The following is a 19,339-nucleotide window of genomic DNA, read 5'->3' as shown; positions in this document are numbered from 1 at the left end:
GAGATACATTTGGAGACAAATATATAGGGATGTTCAAAAAATGGTGAAGAGTTGTATAATATGTCAAGTGACTAAAGGAACTAGTCAGAATGTTGGATTGTATACACCTTTTCCTATTCCTAGAAAGCCTTGGGAAGATATTAATATGGATTTTGTTCTTGGATTACCAAGAACTTAGAGAGGTAATGCTTCTATCATTGTAGTGGTTGAATTTTTTTTAAATGACACATTTCATACCTTAGAAGAAGACATCAAATGCAATACACATAGTATATTTATTTTTTAGAGAGATTGTGAGATTACATAGATTGTCTAAGACTATTATTTCTAATAGAGATACTAAGTTTACTTCTTATTTTTGGAGAACACTTTGGAAGAAGTTGAATACTGAGCTTAGTTTAGTTCTACATTTCATCCATAAACTGATGGACAAACTAAAATTGTGAACATAAGTTTGGGTAACCTTTTGAAATGTTTGATTGGAGATGAACCTTCTAATTAGGACTTGATTTTGGCACAAGTGAAATTTGCATATAAAAATTCAATAAACAAGAATTACTAAGAAGATTCCTTTTGAAATTATGAATGGCTTGAGCCCTAGAGGAACTACTAAGTTGAGAAAGTTGGATACTGAAGTACAAAATAATGTTGAATCAAAGGAATTTGTGGAGTTTATAAAGAATTTACATTAAGAAGTAAAGAATAATTTACATGACAGTAATCAAGGGTATAAGGAGAGAGTAGATAAGAAGAGAAGACATAAGACCTTTAAAGTTGGAGATGAGGTAATGGTACATTTGAAGAAGAAGAGATTTCCTATTGGAACATATAGTAAGTTGAAGATGAAGAAGTTTGGGCCTTATAGAATCTTGAAGAGACATGATAGTGGTAATGCTTTTGAGGTTGAATTGCCCAAGGATATGGATATTTCAAGTATGTTCAATATTTTAGACATCTTTGAATATTATGAATCTAGTGAAGAGACAACATATTAATCTAATTATCCTAAGAAGAAAACAAAGGGAATTGTTAGAATTTTGGATAACAAAGTCAGTAAAATCACTAGAGGGAAGGATTATAAAGAGTGCTTAGTTTAGTGGTAGAATAAACTTATTGAAGAAAACTCTTGGATATCTCAAGATGAGTTGGATCTTTATGATACTTCTTAGATCATCAAAGATTTCTAATGTGGACATCAATCCTTATTTACCCTAGGTGGTACTTTGACAATCTTGCATTAACGAAAAAATGATTTCCTTTTATTGTTCTTGTCTACTATTTAAGGAATGACCCTTTTTGTTCATGTTTTCTCTTTTCACATGGTTGGCTCATTAATGTGGATCTATCATTAATCATGTACCTAAGCCCACAAAAACTAATTCCATCAATTAAGGGAGTTATTCTTCTCTTTGTTTGAGGTTTTTTTATTTCTTGGCAGCTCAAGTAACGTGCAAGTTTGGCTTTGGTGAGGTTTTTGTAGCATCAAGGCTTTTTGTGACATTGGGGTTTTCTTCTTGGATCATATGTGGACCTATCGGTGTCCTTGCACATGTTAATTTTCTAAATTGAAATGTCATTTATTCCTCCTTTGGGGTAGGACCTATATTTTGTAACAATATGTCTAATAGGCCAAATTGTTGTCTTGTTGGCAATATATTTAGAGATCTAGGATCAAGAAAAGAAGAATGAAGTTTGATAGAAGGAAAGTAATAGAGTTTGGCTCTGTAAGCCTGAGCTTCTAAGCTCACAATTTATAATTTTATTGTATATGGATACAACCATGTAGTTCTTGTGCCTAACATGTTGAATGAAGATGATCTCATCATATCTACATTGATTTCTGTATAATTTCTTGTGGTTTCTTCTATCTTGTTGGCTTCCATGTGTAACTCTAGCAAGGGTAGCTTGGGAGTGGGCTTCTCCCTCTCCTGCCTTGCACCAAGTATTTAGTTTTAAAAAACTCAAACTAAAGGCTTTAATGTTATTGAAACTCTAAACACCTCAAACCATAGATACACATGACTCTTTAACAATGGGGTTTTGTAGTATTTAGGGACTATATAGATTGATAGGTTAAATCTTTATTAACTCATAAATATGATACTTAGCTTTATTCATAATAAATTGCCAAAAAATGTTATAAGGAATATGTTGTTTTATTTAATAATATAACTATGTACTATTTTATAAATATATATTTCTATATCTATTATTTTATATTCATATTAAGTTAGAATCTTTTTAAAAGAAAAATATATAAATTTTAGAAAAAAAATTTGACTAATTTTCTATATTAGTATCCTTTTATATATATTACTAATTTATAATTACTTTTTAATTTCATGTTTTATTTATATCCAAATAAAAAAATCTAAAATGTAAAATGAAAGGCATAAAAATGATGAGAGTGTCATAAAAAAATTATATGACAGATAGGGGTGACCATCAAATTCAGGCATGGGAACCTTCCACAATTTTTTTAAAAATAAACATTATAATTTGTTTCTTTTTTATATTTTTTATTGGCCACACAAAACATAGTCTTTGAATTATTGAATGGGAAAATGAAAAAGCCACTAACACAAATAAGAATAATCGACCCAAAAATAGAAATATTCTTACCAAAAATAAATAAATAACAAACTATGAAAATATTAGAAAATTTGTTTACTTTTTATAGAAGACAATTTTCACAACAAACAAATAGTTATAAAAGTCATATAAAAACACAAGTCTCTCCTTGTACAGGTGGGATAAATAGGAAATAAATACTTCCTTTTTATAAATTACACACACCCACGCGCATGTGCACTCACACACACACACAAGTTGAGAGTTCTCTTGACTTAGTTTTTTTATATATTATAAAAATTAAAGCCTCGATAACTCTCCCATTTATATAATATATAACCTAGTTTTATTTTTGCTTAATATGTTTTAGAACATGTAATTTATGTGTTTTTTAAGAAGATTTTACTTTTTTTTTTGGAACAAATTAGTTTAAGAAGATCTATTTTTTTTAAGTTGATTATAATTGCATAGATTTGACAAACAAAGTTGTATGTGTTGATTTGTTTTATATTTTTTTTGTGCTAGTGTGGGCATTAATAATTAAATGTTGAGTTATTTTTAAAAAATTAACATTTTAATTTCAATTGAAAAAAGAATCAACCTTCCATTTTTTTCATTTAATTGTAGGAAATTTTATTTATTTATTTAAAGGTTTTGTTTATTCAACTTCTAATTACTTCAAAAATCTTCGGATCGTACTTGGAGTCATAGGTTTTCCACTGTTTGGCACACCATTACTAAACCCAAAACTGCACACTTCATTTGGTGTATTCTTTTCCAGGGCTTGCCTTTAGGCGCCCAGCTATGACATCTAGGAGTTCTTGACCCCCATTGCCCTTTTTGTGGTAAACCAAAGTCCTTTTTGCACATTTTTTGGTTTATAGATGGGCTTAGTGTTACTGGTGATGGATCCATGATCTCTTTTGCCCCTTCCGCCCAGAACCTTTTTCTTCGCATATGGTTCTTTTAGGTGATAATACCTTGATTCCCTTCAAATACACTTAGATATAGCATGCTTTCATATTGGAGATCTTATTTACCATTTGGAAAGATCACAATGTAGTCATTTATGCTCACAACACACTTGACATTAATGTGGCTATGTACTCTAAAGCATGTATTTATAACAATGTCATGTTGTAGATTCAAGTACAGACAAATAAAGTGGCTTTGGAGGTGGCGCACTTATAGGATCTTTTGGCTCATTGGAGAAATGCCCCTTGTACAATTGCTCGTGTTCTACTAGATTTGGTCTCCAGCGACCATACTCCTCGTGGTCATTATCGAGGACATAGAAGTTCTTCTCACGACTCTCGCATGCCTTGCTCTCAATAGCACCACTCTCCTAGTAGTGGTGCTTTTGGTTGGCGCCGCATTTATGGAGGTTCTAGTGATCAGCACTACTTGAGCTTGCCTCTCAGGAGGTCTAGTTCGAGGTGGTCCCCAATGGCTCCTCCTACTGCTCTTGCTACTAGTTGGCCTTCTACTCACCCAGACCCCAAGTGGATGTTTCCCCAACTGGATTTAGTCATTTCTCCTCCCAAGCCTAAGGGAGAGAAAGAAGAAGATAATGCTACTACTGTGGATGATGGGTGGGCTCCCCCTGAGCCATCTTTTCTCCCCACTTTTGGGTGGGGCTTTGATGATAGGGATCCTCCTCGCTTGGCTAGCCCTACACTGATAGCTTTAGTATTTCTTTGGTTTCTATTATTTTCTACAATTTTTTGATGAATAGCTAATTTCTGACCAGTGGCCATATGAACTCATGGCATGATCCTGTATCCCATAGCCCCTTTTTTTGTGAATATGTAACTTTATTGTATTGTTTTAATATAAGGAAGGTGTTGGAAATCTGATTGAAAAGCTTATTGTTGAAGATCAAAGAGGGAGATTGTTGCAAAGAAAGAAGATTGTTGTTAAAATAACATTTTCAATCATTGTTTTGTCATTGATGTCAAACCTGCTATTTGTAGGAATGACATTTGCTTATAAGATCCAAGTACTATCACTTAGTTGATTGATGAAGAGGATTTGATCAACAAGATGTAACAAGAGTACCTAAGGGAAAGGTTGAGTTATGATGTTGTAATGAGGTGCAAGGATTAGTTAAGACAATGGTTAAATGATGTATTGATAACATACTCAAATATACAGAGGTTGGTCACACTTAGAAACATTGGAGGAATAAGTTGTAACAAGGTTAACTGCAAAGCTTAAACTAAGATCATTAGCGGGTGTTGAGCAAGTTAGTTGAAGCCAAGAAAAATTCTCAGTTGAAGCTGAGTAACAAGAAATTCTAGTGTGTGCCAAGTGAAATTTAGGTGCAGAGCATGAATTTTAGGTGTAGAGCATCAAAAAATATTAGTTGGTGCCGAGTGATCTTCAAGTGCTGAGCATCAGAAAAAACACAGTTGATGCCGAGTAACATAGTATGTGTCAAGCACCAATATTTTAATAGTGCCGAGCTACTACATTATTTCAAATGATGAAGATTCGCCAAATCTAAGCCGAAAAAGAGGTTACCTTGAATTTTGTGAACTAGTTGGAAGATAAGGATGATGAGCTAGTGGCATAGAATTCTATGTAAACTATTTTTAGGAAAATTCAAGAGGATCATTCAAGAAGTTTCTAGAGGAAACAAAATATGGGTTAGATGCAATGAATCCTACCTAATCCATACAAATCAAAATTAAAGAATGGAAGAATCGAGTGGGAAAAGAACTCCAAGACTTCTATTTAAGGAGTCATAGACCAAGAAGCAAAGGCTACTAATGTTGTTGCTGCCTAAGAGCCAAATTGTGAAGTGGTAAGAAGGGTGTCAAGGAGAAGGAAGAGCATAGAGGCTCTACTTCTACAAATGGTCAGAAGAGACAATTGCACTAGTACATTGAGCATGGAGACTCAAGGAGACTAAGCTTGAAAAGAGGCCAAGCTATCAGAGTTACAAAGATTGAAGGCCAAGCAATGGTATGAGCTAAGAAGTGATCTGAGATCTGCAAGTTAAGTTGTATGTTAAAGTCAGGTCAAATATTTTTTAATACTCTTTAGCAATTGTATTAGATATGAAAATCCAATGGACTTAGGTTGGTTTAATATCCATTTGTAAATCCTCTAATAGGGTGGCATTCCAAGTGAATGTTCTAAAGTCCTCTAACCAGGCCCACTTCTAACAGGCTGGTTAAATCCTCTAACAAGGTCACATTTAACAATGTGTTGTAAGTCTTTAATAGGGCAGGCCTTTCATAGGGCATCACTTCAGAAGAGTGAGAATTGAGTAGCATGTTACTGGTGGTTTTTCCCAAATTGGGTTTCCACGTAAATCATTGTGTTATGTGTTAATTTCTTATGTGTCATGCTTGCATGTTGATTTATAGTATCTTGCTAATTAGATAAGTTAAAGCTTAGATGAATAAATGGTTGAATGGGCTCACTATACTTAGTGAAAAGTTTGAATAGGACATTTGGACCTTGAATAACTGATTCGCCCCCGCTCTCAGTTATTCTAAAGCATTTCTAACAAAAGGGACTATTCATCAAAAATTATTTTATTTTACTTGAGCCATTTTTAATTTTAAAATACTTCTTATTTTTATTTCTTAATTGTTTTTATTTAATTTAAAAATATATTATTCTTTAACTATTTTTTCTTTAAATTAATATTGATTTGATATCGCTAGGAAGAATCAATGTGCAAATTTTTGAATCAAACTCATTGACCCATGTTTCACTTTCTTAAAATTCTACAAATAATTTAAAAAATTATTGTTCTTTGACTATTTTTACTCTATATTATATCTCAATTAGATTACCAGTAGTATTATTTAATAATTTTAAGAAAAAAAATGTAAAATACAATTTAAAAATATTGTACTCTCATTATTATATTAAATAAAATTTTCCCTAGGAAATAAATTTGACTTTATTGAAACAATAAAAACATTACACAAAATAAGTACATCAAAATAAGCTTTAAAAATTTTGTAGTGGAGTCATTGTGTTGAACAATCAATCCAAAAGAAACCCTAGCATTTAACCATCCTTACAGACTCGTTTGTAGAGCTTTGATGAAGGGTGCTCCCCTTAATACCACAACAAACAACATAAACAAAGAACAACACAAATTGAGAAAATAAATATGGGCTTCTTATTATTGTCACAAATGTAGAATTACATAATTACGATATGCAAACCCACATGGGTAGCTTCCTTACAACAGTTTGCAAGACAGAGTTGTAATCATCACCCAAAACTACCCTAGATAACCTACAAGCCTTCCTTGTATAAGCACTTTTAACCACCCAAGAAGGTTCTAAACACTAAGCCCTAACCCTTGAGATCAACCAAACAAATATTATATCATTACATTATACTTTATTACATAAGATCGACTCAAGATAATTTACAAATTACATTTTCAGATAGGTCCACTTCTGGAGACCATAACTAGCAAATAATTGACTCGATGGGCTATTATAACCCTATTTTGGAATCCTTGATCAGAAATCTACAATGGTTGATCGTACAAGCATCCATTAGTCAAGGTTTCACCTAGTTTCAAAGCCATTTAGGCCCTACCCTACCCCACCCCACCCCACTATCATTGGACCTGAAGTTTGGATAGCCAAATTCATACCAAAAATCAGCAATTACTACACCAATACATATGATATGACAATAAAACTCATCCAACATGCTAATACGTCAAAGATGAACATCTATATTTGAGATTAGAACAACCCAAGCACCTAATACCAACTTATTAAAATTAGCAAGCTCCCTCAAATAGAAACTCTATACAAGAATAACCCTTATTAAAAATGCAAAAATTGAAAATATGGAAATAGAAATATTTTTGGGTGATGCAAGATTTCCCTTACACCCAGGATGCTCCTGCATCAAGCTTCATCTCTATCATTACAAAGATCTACAAAAATCTATAAAATTACATCATTTACATCAAGAACTCAAAGAAGTATGTTTTGTGAAGCCTTAACACTTCAGAACACCAATAGGGAAAAACACATTGAAATTCTTGATGTTACTCTTCTATCAATGAAACAAAAAATGACAAAACCTTGATGTATATTGTTTCTACCTTTCATTTATGATTTTTAGTTCTCAATTATGCATAAAAAATGAAAGGAAGCCCAACCTACTTCTAGATAGTCCTCTGTGGTAATTTGTTACCCCTTTTTACAATTGAAAATGAAATCAGTAGTTTAACATGCTACCCTAAAGAGTGGATTTTTTTTATTTTTTTTAATTCTTTTAACATAGCCCAAATACTAGAGTAGTTTGGAATTTTGTGTAAAAAACAACACAAAAACACCAAAGGAACTGAAAATGAGACGCTTTCCCACACTAACCACCATTAATGCATCAATGGAAAAGGGAAGCACACCCTAAATTCAATATGAAGGTAAATAGGACAAATCTTTGGACCCTTGCTCTAATAATTGCATTATTTCTAGCTTCTGACTAATCTTCCTTGCCTTTATTTGTCTCCTCTCTTGCTCTCCTCAACTCTTACAATTTTTCTTCATCTTCTATAGACCAACCCACAAAATATTTCATCTATGCAATGTCCATATCAATTATTTGTTACATGACCAATAGTTTTAGGTCATACTAGGCTTTTCTTACCTCACTAAAATATTTAGGTTGTAGCTTTTCATCAAATCTTTAAATAAATAGAGTGTACTTTGTGTGTGGATTTTTTTTAATTCCACTTTGTTTCTCTCCCAAATTGATGCTAATGCTAGAAATTCCAATACATCTAAAATTTTATCTAAGCCTAGCAAAGATTCCTCACAAGTCAACTTAATCATCATAAACCTAACAATGTCCTTAACTTCTCCCAATTGCAAAGCATGTGCTATAATCATGGAATAAATCTATGTGTTGGTGCGATGGAAATTTTGCAACTAGTAAAATATCTCTCCAAGCAACCAATCAACAATATCAACAATTCTATGGGTAAATTCCATGGAAGGGGTTTAGTTGTTTCCTACACTAGAAGGTGAAGGCAGTTTCTATTTTTCACAACTTCCTCTTTAATTTTCTTTGAAAATCCTCTACAACTTACAAGGCTTATAAGTTTGAGGGAACACACCTCTATTTTTTAAGGTGGTTATCAATGGAGTACATTTGAGACCTGTTGCATCTACTCATAATACTTTACAAGGAATGATAGCCCCTAAATTACATCTACTCCATCCTACATTAGTGGGAGAGGAAAGGTGGCTAGTTAAGGGAGTAGAAGAATAATTGTTGGGTTGCTTTCGTTCCTCCCATCTAACATCTGAATAAATCTCAATAGAAATTTCAAGGATGTTAAGGTTCAAAGCCAAGTTGACATTGTGTCAGCCTCTCTATTTCCATTTCTTTTTATGTGTGAGATCATGTAGACCTCAAAGTATGTTACCTCATCATTGATTGTGGAGATGTAGTTTTGAAGAAGCCATGCCTCCATGTCACCTTTAATATTGTCATTAATAACTATTTGTGAGTCACCTTCAACATGAAAATTTGTTGCTCTTAATTGTTTTGAGACTCTCATTGCCTAAAGATTTGCTTCATCATCTACCACATTATTTGTTCCATCTAGAAGACATTTTCCTTGGCAAGCAATTATGTCCCCCTTTGCATCTTTAATTATCAAACCCACTCCATAAGGGCTAGGGTTCCCTTTAGAGTCTTCATCAAAATTGCACTTCCACCACCCTTCTTGGGATCTTTCTCATTAGACCACCTCAAGAGCAAGGGGAGAGAAGGATTAACCCAAGAATACCCATTTACATGTATTATATTAAATAAAATTATTAATGATATATATATATATATATATATATATAGAGAGAGAGAGAGAGAGAGAACCAAATTCAAACTTTAATTTTAAATATTGCTATTGTAAAAAAATAACAATAGCTATAATTTATATGTACTTAAAAAAATTTCCAAAATAATCTTTTGAAAAATATTGTTGTTTCTTAATTATTTGTTAATAAATAATAATATAGATTAATATATTTTGTATATATACTTAAAATAAAAAAGTCCAAAAAATGCTCTACAATTTTAGTATTTTGGAGTGCTCTGTTAAAAAACTAAAATTTAATTTCAGATACATTTTTAAAATTCTACATAAATTTATATATTGGAATTAATAGGATAAAAAAGGGTTTTCTTATTCCCTTTAAAATGTAAAGTTAGTCACAACTACATATTATATATATTTTTTAATGCTATATTTATTTCAATAGTCGAATATTTTGACTATTAGTAATTTTTGGTCTTCTATTTCTAAGATACATATGTTGAGCTCCTATCTCGGGAACATTCTCACTAATAATGAAAAAGAATAATTTAAAAGACTACAAAGTAGAGAAATAAGTTGAGCTTACTATACACACCATAAGCACCAAAATAACTTCTCACAAATGTACCAAACAAATAGAGAAAAATCAAACTGTCCTCAATAAATAAAGATTGAAAAGTTGGGAGATCGTAGATCAAGTCAAATTTATCATGTCAATCATAGAGAATAAATAAACTCTAAAAAGCACATTCAAAACTCATAAAAATACACATATCAAGTTCATTTCAAGCTAAAATAACAACAAGATGAAGATCATGCAACAACATTTCATAGCAAAACAAACTTAATGACAATACTAAAAAAAATTGACAAAGAATTGTTGAATTGTTCAACCAAAAAAATTCAAATTATTGTTGGAAACTACAATTGGGACAATTTTTGTATTGTCATTGATGTCAAATCTATTGATGAGACATGTTGCTATCTGATCTAAATGTCATATCTATTTGATTGATGAAGAGGATTTGAGAAGTTGCTCAAAAGAAAAGCACCTAGAGGAAAGGTTGAGTTACAAAAAGGAAACTACAATGGACATTTGATTAGTTAGACTTTGATAAGATAAAGTAATTATTTAAATCATGTTGTTGTTGAAGCCTTGACAGTAAAAGTCAAGATATGTCACTAATGTTAAGCTTGACTGAGAAAGAGAGTAAAAGATCAAGGAACTTTGGAGTTCATGGCAAGTGATGCTAGTGTCAAACGAACCACAGTAAATGTCGAGTAAATGTGGTGTTGACCAAGAAAATTGTATTGATGTTGAGCTATAAGTTCTACAAAAACTAAGCAACTTAGTGATGATTGAGTGTCAAAACTTAATAATGGTTGAGCGACAATATTTTTAATACGTATGAGAAATCATGATTCCCAGCCGACTTAGTTGATCTCTTGGGATATGGAAAGCATGTTGAAGATAAGGATTGGTGAGTTGGATCATTTAATTCAAGGAGAGGATTAGGTAAGATACCCAATGAATGTAATTCAATAGAAGTTTCTAAGAAAGAAAGAAGATAAACATATGCAATGAACTTGATGAATCGAATCACAAACCCTAAGATCTATGGTGTTCATGGAAAATGGAAAAGGACTAGAATTACCTATTTAAAGAGGTATAGAGCCAAACTTCAGAGTATGCACATAAAGGGGTGAGAAGAGTGTGAATGAGATATGTGAAGAAGAGAACAGAGCAGAGAATTTGTGCATGTTTCCAGTAAGATGGAGCAAAGCTACTAAGGTTGATAAGAAAATCTAAGCATAAGGCTTAAGTTTGTTGTGTAGAGAAGGGTGAATGCTTGAAAGGTTTCCAAGAGATTCAAGGACAAAGGTGACAAGGAAGGCTTATTAGAGAATCAACACATGAATTAAACATAGATCTAAAACTGCAATGTGATTTTTAATCATACAGATCAAACCCTATTATTTTCTTTCTAATCATTGTAAACAGATTGTGCTAAAATCCTTTTAATCAAAGGTTGACCTATCAGTCATTAAAGGACTTAGCAATCTATGTAAATCCTTTATCAAGGTGGCATTCTAATGGAATGCTCTAAAGTCCTTTGACAAGGCCACTCCTAATAGGGTGATTAAATCCTCTAACTAAGTCACATTTAACAATTTGTATTGTAACCTTTAATAGGGCTCACTTCAAAAGAGTAAAGAAGTGGTGACATGTTGCTGGTGGTTTTTCTCAAATTATGTTTCCACTTTAAATCCTATTGTCAAACTTGTGTTGAATGTCTTATGGTGTTTCATATTTTAAATGTTTACATTCAACAACTATGTTGTCTTAGGACAATGAACTGCTAGTTAACATTGTTATTTAGATTATAGTAGAGATCGAATTAGATAAGGTTAAGTAGGATAGATAATGTTAAATTATTTGATTGTTCAATTGGTACTTATGGACCTTAAGTAACTAATTCAACACCCCCCCACCCCCTCTTAGTTATTCTAAATATTCTAACAATTATATACAAGGAAAGTTACCTGGGGATTTCATTACAATCATCAAATTCTAATCCTACTTACAAAATATGCTTCAATGATAAAGGTAGACAACGATTCTCAACACAAAATAAGATGGACCCAAGAGAAAAATCTTATGTGTTGAACCAATTAGCCTAGGTGGAAGAAATGGTCATTTCTAGAGTGAACATAGAATTGCACAATTAACCCACACTTTTGGAGGCCAATATAAATATAGTGGTTAGACCATAAGCTTTGTACAGGACATGAAAAAGATTACAAAGGTGTTTCCATAAATAATACAAGAATTAAATGTACTCTAGTTCTAATATTGCATATAGCCATGGGCATTACTATGAATACTATGTAAGTTAAAGTCATATTAGGGATGCATTGCAATACACAATAAAAAATGGCCCACATTACAACGATTTAGGAATAGATATTGAATATTTAGCAAAAATCCTTCAAATTGGAATGAATATTTCATGTTTCCTTACTAGCATTGAAACGGATGAAGACATGACCATGCAAAATAATGAGTTGGCAATTAATAAAGACCCGTATAAAAAATAGCATAGATTTCACATTGTCATTCATGTCTAGATCATTGACAAGATCTTGTGAGCTTGAAATTATCAAACAAACATTGGAAGTTGAGGATGATTTAGACAATATTATCAATTGGGATGAAATAAAATTCTCCAATAAATAAATACAATATTGAGGGCTTGCTTGATATGGAATTTCCCACTCTCTTTCTAATGGACCTACACAACACATATGACCACAACTTAGGGAAGTGTAAATCCTTGAGTTTGCATTACACTTGATGAGGTTTCATGACCAAATATTTGGAAGGCACCCTCAATTTTGATATCTTGTCTATAACCTTATGGTTCATCATCACACCTAGAGCCTTGCAACCATATTCATCCAAAGAAATATTGAAGAAAACTTGTCGACCACTATTCATAATCTTTGTGTACACATGAAATATCTCCTAGACACACACCTTGTGAAGGAACTCATGCACTTTGGATATTCTATAAGAGGTGAAAGACCACATCAGACAAGTGCCAGACAAAGCTACTAGACATAATCAACCAAATATGATCAACCTCTTTATACTCCATCTTAAGTGCAACAAACATGAAGTGGCCAAATCTATACTAACTATTATCAATCTCCTTGTTAAAATGTAATTAATCAAGAAATATTTAGAAAATGTAAACAATAAACCTTATAGTACAATATTATACTTGTAGATCAAGAATTCATGATCTTCCACAAAGAAGTGATTAAAAAAATTCTTAGGGAAAAAGACTATTGGTATAGATATGAATGACAACATAGATGTATTGCACATGTACATGGATTTATTTAACTTCCAAATACACTCTATATGGATAAAATTGATTGCAAAAATGATGAAGAGGTTGAAAGAGAAAATAGGTTTTGTGACATGTATGTTAGTTCTTGTAACCCTCATAATGTCAAAAGCAAAAACAACACAAATTTTAGGTCTCTAGTAGATTATTAGTGCTTGCTAGAAACAAATAAGATATCTAATGCACATCATACTAGTGACTATAAAGAGATTATTAACCATGGCCAAAGGAACACAAAGTGTAGACAAGGTACCTACTTGCGAAAGATGGGGGAAAATAGGGTGTTGATATAAAGCTTCATGGATAGAAAAAATGACTCGCCTTGTCATGTGATAATGACATGAATAAAAAATAAAAACTTGCAAGAAATGATGATAGGCCAAACATACATAATTAAGAAATGTTGAACATATAAAGATTCAACATAGGTTACCAACATGTTGTCCCACACACACTTTTAATCTAACTTTGCCAAGTATGCATCGCAAGCAGGGAGAACATCTGATACTTACATCAATATGATAACGATAATATCTATATTGAAACAATAAGATAACTTGACCCTTGCAACATACTAGAAACTCATGATAGATATTATGGTAGAGAGCAATATAGGAGAACAATAAATGTGTCACATGGTCCATAAATTGTCACTTATCATTTGTGGTCTCCTTTTAACATATCTAATTATTGGAAGAAAGGTGTTCCACCAAACAAAAAATATGATAGATGAAAGCCATATTCATTATAGCTACTTACATGCCTACATAGAATGACCTCTAGAGCTAGAGACAATAACACTACTTGAATCTACAATATATTTCTCCTCTTTTGTGAATTGTAAGCACTACAAATGGAAAGAGAGGTGTAGTGCCTACCCCTAGTTCACATTTTTGCTAACATTGTCAAACTCTTTTGGGGCTAGTTTTATGTTGATGGTCAGCAGCGTTGTTTTGAGACTGTCAGATATTGTGCTATGGATTCAGTTGACATGTGATGAGATCACTTAAACTTTACATTTCATGTATGCATGATGATTATTTTTAGTGTTTGTAGTTATTAATGATGATTAGTAAGATTATTTATTATCATATGTGTTTTCTTATGGATACTTACCCCATACTTGCATGTGTATGGTGTGTGTGTTTGTTCTTAAGTATGGTGTTTCTAATGTGGTTAAGGAAGGGAGTCGTAGTCACTTGCTAGTCAGGACCTACATGATGCACCACTTCCTGCCATTGCCTATTTAGTTTAGTATATATTGTGCTTGTACATGCATGGTTTTTATGCAGGTTGCAGGTACCAGGTATCGACTTCCCTGAATTGCTAGGATGAGCGTACCCTATCACATTATCTCAATGGTAAGAGAGGGGAGATAAATTCTCAAGTCCAAATCCCAACCCTTTAAGTCATTTGTCCTAATTGAAAATTAGGACAAGTATCTGAGTTGAGTACCTTCCGAATACGTCGGATGACGTAATTTGTGATATTAACCCTTTTGGTTTGATTTTATATGTGTTTTGCTATGATGGGTTTTCGTATTTTATCTTGTGAGTCTTTGGTGTATTTTCTATTAATTAAGCTTAATTAAAAGATTTAATTAATGGTTTAATTTAATGGAAAATTAATATGGTATTTTAATATTTATTTTATTTAATTAATTAGGAAATTAATTAAATAAAATAATTAAATTTGAAGATAGAAGTTATAATTTTTAAGTTGGAATGTGACAATATTTATTTAAGTTAATAAATATTTTAGCAATTAATTTTCGAAAATAAATGTAAAAGTGGAAAAGATATTAAAATTATTAAAAGATTCTAGATTTCATGTGATTAAAATATAAATATATTAAGATAAAAACTAATGGAATTATTAAAGTTAGTGCATTAGATTTAATAAATTAATTAATTAAATCGTAAAGAGTAAAGTAAATATTATATTAATTAATGTGCATTTTAATGTTTGCTCACATAGGAGTTTGCAAATTCTCGAGAGTTGTCATGTAGACAACATAGGAGGTTGCACTCTAATTATGCATGTGTTGTCAACAACACAGGAATTGGCACACAAATTAAGCACATGGTGTCTACAACCTTCTGACTCATCTAGAAGGTTGGAGAAGACTCATGCTTAGTTGTCATGCTTATCTTCTAGTTCTTTCTAGACACATTCTAGATGCATCTTAGAGGACTTTAAATAGAGGCTCTCCTAGTGTGTTTGGACAAGAGGAGATGCATTTGAGAAGCTCTTATGCTTCAACATGCTCATATACTTCTACAAGCACTTCTAGTCACTTGGAGGTTTCAGTTGGCTTGGATCTTGGAGGAATTGCAAATGTTGGAGAAGGAAGGGATTTTTGTATGGACTTCTGAGGCATTGAAAATTAGCATCAGTGTCCAGGTGCACTCGTGATTTTTGCATAATCTATTTGCACTCTTTCTCTTCCTATCTTCATCGTGTCTATTATATGTGTCTAAATATTCTCTGTGATTGAATCTGCGATTTTGAAATTAGAATCTAGATATTGGTTGAGAAGAAAATAATAGAAAAACCCTAGTTTCAATTTAAGAAGGAAATTAGTTTTAAATCAGGTTTGGGTTCGAATTAGAATCGTATTGAGAAATAGATTTTAAAAAAAAGGTTTCAAAATGTGTAGTTAAATAAAGAGAACAATTTAATTAAAGGTCAATGATGATCAGTTTAATGAGTAAAGTATTTACCCTTAAGTTATTCTTAGAATATTATTTTAAATAATGGAAAGAATAATGCTATCGAGGGAACAAATGGGTTGACTTGTAGGTCAAATGATAAATCTTATATACTTGAACTATACTTGCAAATAGAAACAGAAAACCTCTACACTTAATTCAACTATGTAATTTTAGCAAAACCAAAACATGTGTTTGTATTGTGTTTTCTCTATGCTTCTTGTTTTGGGTTTTGGGTTGACTAGTGTTGACCAATCTTAGGTTGTTACCAGAGGCTTGGGAGTTATTCGATTGTGATGGCATGTTGATGTTATTTGATCTCGATCTTTCTAAACCCAACCATGGTAATGTGATCGTATGCTCTATGAAATGTTTGTATTTAGTGATTGTTATTGCTCATCAGTCTTCATGTGTGAAGCTGGGATGTATGTGTATGAGACACTTGAGCTAATCATTTTTTAGTCATCGATCAGTTATCCTTGAACTACCTTCCATTCATCATGATGGGACTAAAGTGTTGTTTTATTTCTTGATGATGTCATGTTGTGACATGTTTGACTCAACCATTTTGGAGTCTTTGATCAGTATGATTTTGAGATATATTTTGGTTATTGAGAACCAATGGATATTTTTGATTATTAGTGATACCTTCAGTTGCCAATAGAGACCTGTTGTGGTCATGATTACCTATGGATGCTTTTCAGATGCTCATGGAGATTTGATGCTTTTATTGTGGATATTTGATGATTCTTTTTGTGGATTATCTTTTGGTATTTATTTCCAGTTGCTTGCATAGGACTGGGGTGATTTTATGATTCCATGAGCTTAGGGTAGGTTATCTACTTATAGTGTTGGAAAATGGCTTGCAATGGGGGTCGGGGCCCTAAGTGGCTGCCAGGGTAACTCATTGTAAGTTGTGTTAATAAGTGATAATATTTACACTAAATGGGAATTAAATAAAACTAAAAAGATAATTTTTTTGTTCTCGCACATGCCTCGAGTGCTTGTACAAACTAGGATGGGAGTAGAGAGAACGCTTGGTTGTGACCTTGCATTCCATAGTATGCCTTGTCAGTATGAGAGGATACTAATGGCTACATAAGGATCAGTAGGGACCCATGGAGTTGTAAGCTAACTGCCAAGGTAACTTCTACATGGTATATGCGATGACACTTTCCTGCTTGCATAGTAGATTTCCTACATGTCATTGTGTGCCTTTGGGATTAGATGTCAGTTTGTGTTGGAACCTTTGAGTTAGTATACTTTTAGGATTCCTGGACTTAGAGAGTATTTTTATGCTTTTTGATTTGATAGCCTGTTTGGGACTTGAGATTATCTCCTCAGCATGGTGGGAGTGGACCATTTAGGTTTCACGTGGTTGGGAGGTAGTGTTTTTTCCACTCTTATCATTTGAGATCCGTCTGAGACACTGTGGCTAGAATATTCTTGGTTGGTATTTATCTTCATTTTGTTCTTGGATCATTATGATAGATGATATACCCTATGATGGATGTATTTACTGGTATGCTCCTTATATTGATGATTTGCATATGTTAGATGATGTTATCTTATGCTTTACTTTGCATGTTAGATTACTTTCTGGATATGATGTAGGATGTTTTAGGAGTGACATTCATACTATGTTAATACCGATGATCTCTTTGGTGATTTGGAATGTTACACACAGAGGGATGGCTAGGATCCATGATGGTCTAATGATGCTATTAACGGTTGGGAGACCGTGCACTTAGTTATTTATGTTTGATGATTTATGGTTATCTCCTATGATGATGTATCATGTATGGTTTGTGGTTTCATTTATGTTATTGCATCATAGATTAGAGTTAGTATGATGATGTACTTTATTTACATGGATGTATATTCTTTTAAGCCTTTCATACCTTGAGACATGTACAATGGATGATTGAGCAATCTAAAATGTAATTACTAAAAGGACACTTGTATATTGTTGGATGTATCATTGTTATTTCATAAGGATGTGATGTTAGATTATTAGTTATGTTAGATGTTATACAATGTTAGGGGATTCATGAAGAATGTAATCTGTTATGTATGTTATGTTTACTTTTAGATGGACATTGCTATTGCTTCCATTATTATGCATAAGTTGTATATGGTTTTACTTCCATGTCTATTTTTTTTTAAAAATGCTACCAAACTTAGTGAAACTTTAGGTTAATTCTTTGGATATCTTGGTGGGGCATTACAGAGAGATTGGTGAAAAAAATTGGCAATGCTTACCCAAAGTTCTACAACATCCCAGATGAGGACTCTTAAAAATTCAAAATATTATGTTGGTGTAAGTTATAGTTATATAAATATTTTTCGTATAGAAAATGGCATAGGTCTTGTCAAGGATTCAATAATTGCAGATTGGAAAAAATGAATGCAACTAAATATAGTGTATGTCATGTAAATTGCATCACCTAGGAGGAAGCAATCACATAAGAAGAAGAAGAAGAAGAAGAAGAAGAAGAGGGTGATAATGACACAAAAATAGGGGATACATTAGATATGAGTGAATGGAAAATATTTTCACAAATCGAGTTCTCAAATAATGATAGCCTAAATAAACTTGCCATGCTTAGTAGGCACGAGTTTGATAACAATCATAAATCGGACCAAATTATGGTCTAATACATTTCATAAATACAAATTATATATATATATATATATATATATATAATCAAGATGAGACCATGATGCCCAACCCTGACATTCCAAGCTACCCATTGCCAACAAAGCAAGAGATAATGCTTCAAGTAACTACAAACCACAAAAAATGCCCCTAAGCCAAACCACTTTACATGATCATTCAAGGAACAACTAGTAGAGGAAAATATACTTAATAATATTCATAAGAAATGAAATCAAAGAGTAAAATACTTAAAAAAAATCCAACTGCTCACACTAGCTTCACAAGAGTTACTACATTCCACATAAGTGCATTGATTATACATTTAGTGTTCAAAATTCATATTAAAGAAAAACATCTATTACAAGAAAAATTATTGGCAATAGTAGAAGAGGAATTAAAGGACATAAAGTAATTCTTATTAATGAAATAAGCTTCACAAGGCCAAAGTTGCTATTAAAAATAGACAGTAGACTATGTTAGGTATTTCCAAAAAATCAACACCTATGCTTTGGTGGAGTCTCCATAATCTTGGTAGATGACCTCACAAAGTCATCACCCATAATGGATAAGCCTATTTACGCATCACATTCACATGCCATGACATTGTGCGAATAGCTTACAACAATTCTCACCTTATAGATAATGTTTCAAATATACATACACAATT

This window comes from Cupressus sempervirens, chromosome 1, assembly GCF_028749045.1.
Source record: "Cupressus sempervirens isolate cs-2001-9-10 chromosome 1, ASM2874904v1, whole genome shotgun sequence".
NCBI lineage: Eukaryota > Viridiplantae > Streptophyta > Pinopsida > Cupressales > Cupressaceae > Cupressus > Cupressus sempervirens.
This window is presented reverse-complemented; position numbering follows the sequence as displayed.